Source organism: Cherax quadricarinatus, chromosome 56 (assembly GCF_038502225.1).
Source record: "Cherax quadricarinatus isolate ZL_2023a chromosome 56, ASM3850222v1, whole genome shotgun sequence".
NCBI lineage: Eukaryota > Metazoa > Arthropoda > Malacostraca > Decapoda > Parastacidae > Cherax > Cherax quadricarinatus.
The window spans coordinates 7,604,631-7,612,706 of NC_091347.1; the positions used below are offsets into that span (position 1 = coordinate 7,604,631).

General features: G+C 46.1%; 1 protein-coding gene across 1 annotated transcript in view; it reads right to left on the reverse strand.

The window, feature by feature from the left end:
* Window positions 1-8,076, reverse strand: part of LOC128700672 (pyrimidodiazepine synthase) — a 640,204-nt gene that overhangs the window by 571,393 nt on the left and 60,735 nt on the right. Inside the window, exon 2 of the mRNA XM_070097054.1 lies at window positions 164-239. The gene's annotated coding sequence lies outside the window, so the exon portion shown is untranslated. The remainder of the gene's footprint in view (window positions 1-163; window positions 240-8,076) is intronic.

Sequence of the window (8,076 nt, forward strand, 5' to 3'; positions counted from 1 at the left end):
GACCTCCTCATTCTGTCACATGATGACCTACCCGAACTCTGCATAACGTCACGTGATGACCTACCTGACCTCCACATAACGTCACGTGATGACCTACCTGACCTCCACATAACGTCACGTGATGACCTACCTGACCTCCACATAACGTCACGTGATGACCTACCTGTTCTCCGCATAACGTCTTGGTCAGCTTCGTCTTGAGCCTGGTCGGGAGTCTCCTTGGACGGGAGTTATTCCATCTGTGGAAATGATACATCCAGGTTGAAATGTATTCTCTGTATATCACTCATAATTTACTAATTACATAACCATTATATATGATGAATTCGGTTTTATTTTAATGTCGTAACTGCATAACCTTTTCTTTTTGCAATATATAAGACGTATCAACAACGGGCCAGTAGGCTTGCTGCAGTGCTCCTCAAGTTTTTATAAAAAGTTGCACTGAACATAGAATGAGTCAGACGAGACAAGGTTAAATGGAACAAACACTAGATCTTGCAAAATTTACCAATGCTGGCTGGGAACTATGACTTGGTGGCCCCTTGATGGCCTTCTGTGGCCTCCAGAGGGGCAAGCAAGAGGCCATACGAAGGTAAATGCTTGAGGTTACTATATGACTTAGCCAACAGAAACCATAAACTCCATGACGTCAAAGGCTCACTAATAACTAATATCCATAATGAAGTCCATACACACAAGTGGAAACTTCTCAAAACACCTGAAATTAAGTCTCCTTTTATAAAGACAAATTGGTTATAATTTTTTTAGATGAACTCAGGAATATTTTACATATATAAGCTAAGCCAACAGGGCGGATACCTGGAGTATACTTGGAGAGTATTTAGAGGGTCAACGCCCCCGTGGCCCCGTCCGTGATCAGGCCTCGATAGCGACAAAAGATAATACTCATGACGCTGAGGTGTTCACAAGCAGCCGATCTAGAATGTTGGTCTCGAGTGTAAAAGATCTATTGATCTAAATAAGCTACTCTGACAGAAATATAAATACATGTATATAGTTCAGAGAACCGATAAGTTCATGTTTATGTGAATAGTACACAATCCACAACCCGCACATTTGTGAGAGAACCTTACGACGACGCTTCGGTCCGACTTGGACTATTTTGCAGTCACACTGTGACTTTGTAAATGGTCTAAGTCGGATAGAAACGTCGTCATGAGCTTCTTTCTATGTGCGGGTTATTTGTGTACTGTTCTAGTCACAGTATTGTACCTTTTTGATCTTTATGGGAAGAGGTTTCCTAGGATTCGAATGTGTTTTGTATTAAATTATGATTATTATTATTATTATTATTATTATTATTATTATTATTATTGGTAGTATTTTATTAGCATCTTCATTATTACTACCCTTAGTATGAAAACCACAAATTTCATACAGAAAGAGTACGTATCATGATTTCAAAATAGAAAGTACGTATCATGACCTAATAGTAGAAAGAGTACGTGTAATGATTTAATAATATGAAGAGTACATATAATGATTTCATAGTCAGATCTAAGCCAAGATGTGACAAGAAATCTTCCACACACTGGTATATATTAACAAAGAATATAACTTCAAATCTGAAAAAATCAGCGGAGCCGGACTCAGTGATGACAAAATAACCGTAGAAGATGCATTACAGGGGTCGAGTCTTAGTACTTGGCTCCGCCCCTCAGCTTACGACTTACTAGATTCACTCCCTGGGCTTACAGGCCATATTGTACTTGCTCTTAAAACTGTACATAAAGCCTGCCTCCACCACTTCCTCACTAAGACTTAAGAAATGTTTCCTGACATCTTTGTGGTTCATCCGTGTATTTTTCAGCTTTGCCCCCGAAAAATACTGTCTTGCCTCTAAAACAGCCCTTCCCTGTCTACCTTATCAGTTCCCCTTAGTATTTATATATAGTGTCTCTCATGGTTCTTGTGTCCTCCAATGTCGTTAGTTCTGTTCCGGTAACCTCTCCTCGTAGCTCATAATCCTTAGCTCTGAAACAAGCCTCGTTGCATACTTCTGCTTTTTTCTCCATACTCCAAGACTGGCACGACATATTGTATAAAGTGCCTGGAATAACTCTTTGTTGAGATCCCTGAAGGTAAGTCTTCGATTTGCCAGGCGAGCATTAGCTGCAGAGGTTACTGACTGATGTGAGCCTCTGGTGATATCCTGGACATTAAACTCACCCCTAGGTCTTCCTCTCTGAGTCATGTCTGCAGTCTTTCTCCCTCCAAGTCTTTACTTTGTATCCGGTCTTCTTGCCCCTTCCCAATCTTCATAACCTTGCATATGCTGGAGTTCAATTCAAGTACTAATTTGTCCAGATTTATTTGGAGCTTTTCTCTGTCTTCATCTGATTTTATTCTCATTAGTTGTACATCAACAAACGAGAATACATCTGATTTAGTGTCATCTGGAATGCTATTCTCATAAAACCAGAAACATTAGTGGCTCTAATACCAATCCTTGCGGAACCCCATCTCTTTCTTCTTCCCAATTCCGACATCTCATCCCTAACAATCACTGATTCCTTCTCCCAAGGTACTCTTTGACCGACTCGAGTAGGTTCCCTGTTATTCCTGCTTTCATCTCAAGCTTTTGCTTCAACCTCTTATGAGGTACAGTATCAAATGCCTTCTTACAGTCTAAAAAATGTAATCCTCTCATCCCTCTCTATCTTATCTCACATCTTGTACTCTCACAGAATTCCAACAGGTTGGTAAAACAAGATTTGCCATTCTCTGATAATCTTCTATATTACCTTGCAAGTCCGTGAAAATGGTCTGTAGTTCAACGCATCCTGTCTGTCTCTTTTCTAAAAAATAAGGACAACATTTGCTGTCCTCAAGATATCTGGCAACTCTTGAATATTTGTTGATTAGTGGGTCATAGCTAGTGGTTTGGACAGTGCTTCTGCTTCCACTCGCAGAATGTATGACTTGTTAGGTGTATCCAGATTCATCAAACTGTTTGATCAACTCTACACAAATAACTTGGCAAGGTTCACTACGAAAGCCTGCAGCACCAACTGCTTCTTGGTGAGGTTAATTGTACAAGCCATCAGCACCAACTGCTGCTTCTGAAAGTTAACTGTAAAAGCCTCCAGCACCACCTGCTGCTTCGTGAGGCTAACTGTACAAGCCACCAGCACCATCTGCTGCTGGATGAGGTTCACTACTGTACAAGCCACCAGCACCACCTGCTGCTGGATGAGGTTCACTACAAGCCACCAGCACCACTTGCTGCTGGGTGAGGTTCACTACTGCACAAGCCTCCAGCACCACCTGCTGCTTCGTAAGGCTAACTGTACAAGCCACGAGCACCACCTGCTGCTGGATGAGGTTCACTACTGCACAAGCCTCCAGCACCACCTGCTGCTGGATGAGGTTCACTACTGCACAAGCCTCCAGCACCACCTGTTGCTTCGTGAGGCTAACTGTACAAGCCACCAGCACCAAATGCTGCTGGGTGAGGTTCACTACTGTACAAGCCACCAGCACCAAATGCTGTTGGGTGAGGTTCACTACTGCACAAGCGACAAGCACCATCTGCTGCTGGATGAGGTTCACTACTGTACAAGCCACCAGCACCACCTGCTGCTCGGTGAGGTTCACCACTGTACAAGCGACAAGCACCATCTGCTGCTGGATGAGGTTCACTACTGTACAAGCCACCAGCACCACCTGCTGCTGGATGAGGTTCACTACTCTACAAGCCACCAGCATCACCTGCTGTTGGGTGAGGTTCACTACTGTACAAGCGACCAGCACCACTTGCTCCTGGGTGAGGTTCACTAATGTACAAGCCACCAGCACCACCTGCTGTTGGGTGAGGTTCACTACTGTACAAGCGACCAGCACCACCTGTTGCTGGGAGAGGTTCACTACTGTACAAGCCACCAGCACCACCTACTGCTGGATGAGGTTCACTACTGTACAAGCCACCAGCACCACCTGCTGCTGGGTGAGGTCACTACTGTACAAGCCACCAGCACCACCTGCTGCAGGGTGAGGTTCACTACTGTACAAGTCACCAGCACCACCTGCTGCTGGATGAGGTTCACTACTGTACAAGCCACCAGCACCACCTACTGCTGGATGAGGTTCACTACTGTACAAGCCACCAGCACCACCTGCTGCTGGGTGAGGTTCACTACTGTACAAGTCACCAGCACCACCTGCTGCTGGGTGAGGTTCACTACTGTACAAGCCACCAGCACCACCTGCTGCAGGGTGAGGTTCACTACTGTACAAGCCACCAGCACCACCTGCTGCTGGGCGAGGATCACTGCTGTAGAAGCGACCAGCACCACCTGCTGCTGGATGAGGTTCACTACTGTACAAGTCACCAGCACCACCTGCTGCTGGGTGAGGTTCACTACTGTACAAGCCACCAGCACCACCTGCTGCTGGATGAGGTTCCCTACTGTACAAGCGACCAGCACCACCTGCTGCTGGGTGAGGTTCACTACTGCACAAGCCACCAGCACCACCTGCTGCTGGGTGAGGTTCACTACTGTACAAGCCAGGTGGTGCTGGTGACTTGTACAGTAGTGAACCTCATCCAGCAGCAGGTGGTGCTGGTGGCTTGTACAGTAGTGAACCTCACCGAGCAGCAGGAGGTGCTGGTGGCTTGTACAGTAGTGAACCTCATCCAGCAGCAGGTGGTGCTGGTGGCTTGTACAGTAGTGAACCTCACCGAGCAGCAGGAGGTGCTGGTGGCTTGTACAGTAGTGAACCTCATCCAGCAGCAGGTGGTGCTGGTGGCTTGTACAGTAGTGAACCTCACTGAGCAGCAGGAGGTGCTGGTGGCTTGTACAGTAGTGAACCTCATCCAGCAGCAGGTGGTGCTGGTGGCTTGTACAGTAGTGAACCTCATCCAGCAGCAGGTGGTGCTGGTGGCTTGTACAGTAGTGAACCTCATCCAGCAGCAGGTGGAGCTGGTGGCTTGTACAGTAGTGAACCTCATCCAGCAGCAGGTGGTGTTGGTGGCTTGCACAGTAGTGAACCTCATCCAGCAGCAGGTGGTGCTGGTGGTTTGTACAGTAGTGAACCTCATCCAGCAGCAGGTGGTGCTGGTGGCTTGTACAGTAGTGAACCTCACTGAGCAGCAGGAGGTGCTGGTGGCTTGTACAGTAGTGAACCTCATCCAGCAGCAGGTGGTGCTGGTGGCTTGTACAGTAGTGAACCTCATCCAGCAGCAGGTGGTGCTGGTGGCTTTTACAGTAGTGAACCTCATCCAGCAGCAGGTGGTGCTGGTGGCTTGTACAGTAGTGAACCTCATCCAACAGCAGGTGGTGCTGGTGGCTTGTACAGTAGTGAACCTCATCAGCTGCTGGATGAGGTTCACTACTGTACAAGCCACCAGCACCACCTGCTGCTGGATGAGGTTCACTGTTCCTCTATGAGATATAGCTAAGACGATGCTGAAGAGTTTAGGCTCACCATTAACTAAGCGGAAGATGTCCTGTGCATCTTTCCTCATGTAGTCACAAATTATCAAATACATGTGAATTGTATGTCTTTTTACCACCAAATAGCACATACTGACATCTCTAACAGTCTAGTTGGCTCGTTTGTTAGGTTTGAAGCCTATCGACTGCACGAGGGAAGAAAGCTGAGATCTGTAGAGCGCTCTTGGCAGTAGAGATATATACAGTTCAAAAACAAGACGATTTAATATAAACAAGCGCACCAAAAAAAAAAAAAACAGGTAATTTCACACTAAGTTAAAATAGACGACGTCAGATACAAATAATTGAATTGTCAATGTTAAACGACTTTTCTAAAAATTCCGTGAGGTCTTTACAGGGATCCCTAGTAATTATAAAATTCACATTATCGAAAATGCCGAAGCCGAGAGAAAGCAATTAAAATTTGTCGGTCAGTTGCACGCCACAAGTCAGGGTCAGTGAGGAACACCTGCAAGCCAGTGACTATGTTGCACGCCACAAGTCAGGGTCGGTGAAGAACACCTGCAAGCCAGTGACTATGTTGCACGCCACAAGTCAGGGTCGGTGAAGAACACCTGCAAGCCAGTGACTATGTTGCTCGCCATAAGTCAGGGTCGGTGAGGAACACCTGCAAGCCAGTGACTATGTTGCACGCCACAAGTCAGGGTCGGTGAAGAACACCTGCAAGCCAGTGACTATGTTGTACGCCACAAGTCAGGGTTGGTGAAGAACACCTGCAAGCCAGTGACTATGTTGCTCGCCATAAGTCAGGGTCGGTGAGGAACACCTGCAAGCCAGTGACTATGTTACACGCCACAAGTCAGGGTCGGTGAGGAACACCTGCAAGACAGTGACTATGTTGCACGCCACAAGTCAGGGTCAGTGAGGAACACCTGCAAGCCAGTGACTATGTTGCACGCCACAAGTCAGGGTCAGTGAGGAACACCTGTAAGCCAGTGACTATGTTGTACGCCACAAGTCAGGGTTGGTGAAGAACACCTGCAAGCCAGTGACTATGTTGCACGCCACAAGTCAGGGTTGGTGAAGAACACCTGCAAGCCAGTGACTATGTTGCACGCCACAAGTCAGGGTCGGTGAGGAACACCTGCAAGCCAGTGACTATGTTGCACGCCACAAGTCAGGGTCGGTGAGGAACACCTGCAAGCCAGTGACTATGTTGCACGCCACAAGTCAGGGTCGGTGAGGAACACCTGCAAGCCAGTGACTATGTTGCACGCCACAAGTCAGGGTCGGTGAGGAACACCTGCAAGACAGTGACTATGTTGCACGCCACAAGTCAGGGTCGGTGAGGAACACCTACAAGCCAGTGACTATGTTGCACGCCACAAGTCAGGGTCGGTGAGGAACACCTGCAAGCCAGTGACTATGTTACACGCCACAAGTCAGGGTCGGTGAGGAACACCTGCAAGCCAGTGACTATGTTGCACGCCACAAGTCAGGGTCGGTGAGGAACACCTGCAAGCCAGTGACTATGTTGCACGCCACAAGTCAGGGTCGGTGAAGAGCACCTACAAACGCACCTGAACCTTAAGTGACAAAGAATCCAGAGAATCTTTTCAAAGAGACAGCCTTATAGAAATACTAGAGCCAGAGAACTACATCCTGCTGAACTCAGCTCAGCTTAATGCTCGTCTCTAGGAGCCACTGGAAGCCGAGAGTTCCCAAGGACGTTTTCACAGTCGAATCTCACATCAACTTGGTTGTGGGAGAACTCAAGCTTCTTCAAAGCCGTTACTAAATGGCTGGCGATATCGCAAGAATAAATGTAAACAACCCATGGTTCGTAGAAATATACTATACGTTAAGTTCCAAACAGCAGCCGTCGCCTTAGCATTAACTCTTATTTCCCGAGACCCTGAGAGAATTTCACGTCCTTGTTCCGCGTGTGGAGACGGGCTAACCACTCCTGTATTTTTTCTTCCGGAGGGTGGGCTGGACACCGAGATCGGGCACACTAGAAATCCGTGTACACAGCGAGATTGCAAGAGCGTCGTTAAAGCTGTATGCATCACCGGTACACCGGTCAAGAATGCTTGAATCACTATAATAGGAATTAAAATAAATTTTCACTGCATACTGAGATATTTACGTGTTAGTATATATACTCAAAGACATATCTCGATGTATGTATCTGTAGTATTAATGTAGAACATAGTCAAACTACCAAGATGAATAGAGGGGTAAACAAAGGAGTAGCACCGCTCAACACTCATTTTCTGGCCAATGATATTATACCGACTTTAGTGTAAGTTTGTGGTGCTGATTCAGAATATGTTATCGGTTTTTCTTGACTGACTCTAGTTTTTAATAAATTTCGTATCTCCACTGAAAAACATAAAAGATGTGAAAAATATATTGATCAAGCGGGGCTAACTTAAAATCTCATTTAAATTATTTTTGAGATCATGCGAAAGTCAAATGATGTATTATATACTAGCACTTCATTCTATACGCTAACAGATTAACATAGTAAGATAATTCAGATATCCCTAATAACTGCATCTGAAAACGTTGTTTGTAAGGTTTACTTCTCTGTTGATCATCAGCACAGTTTTGTTGAGTGAGCAACTGGAAGTGATGCATATTAATTACTATT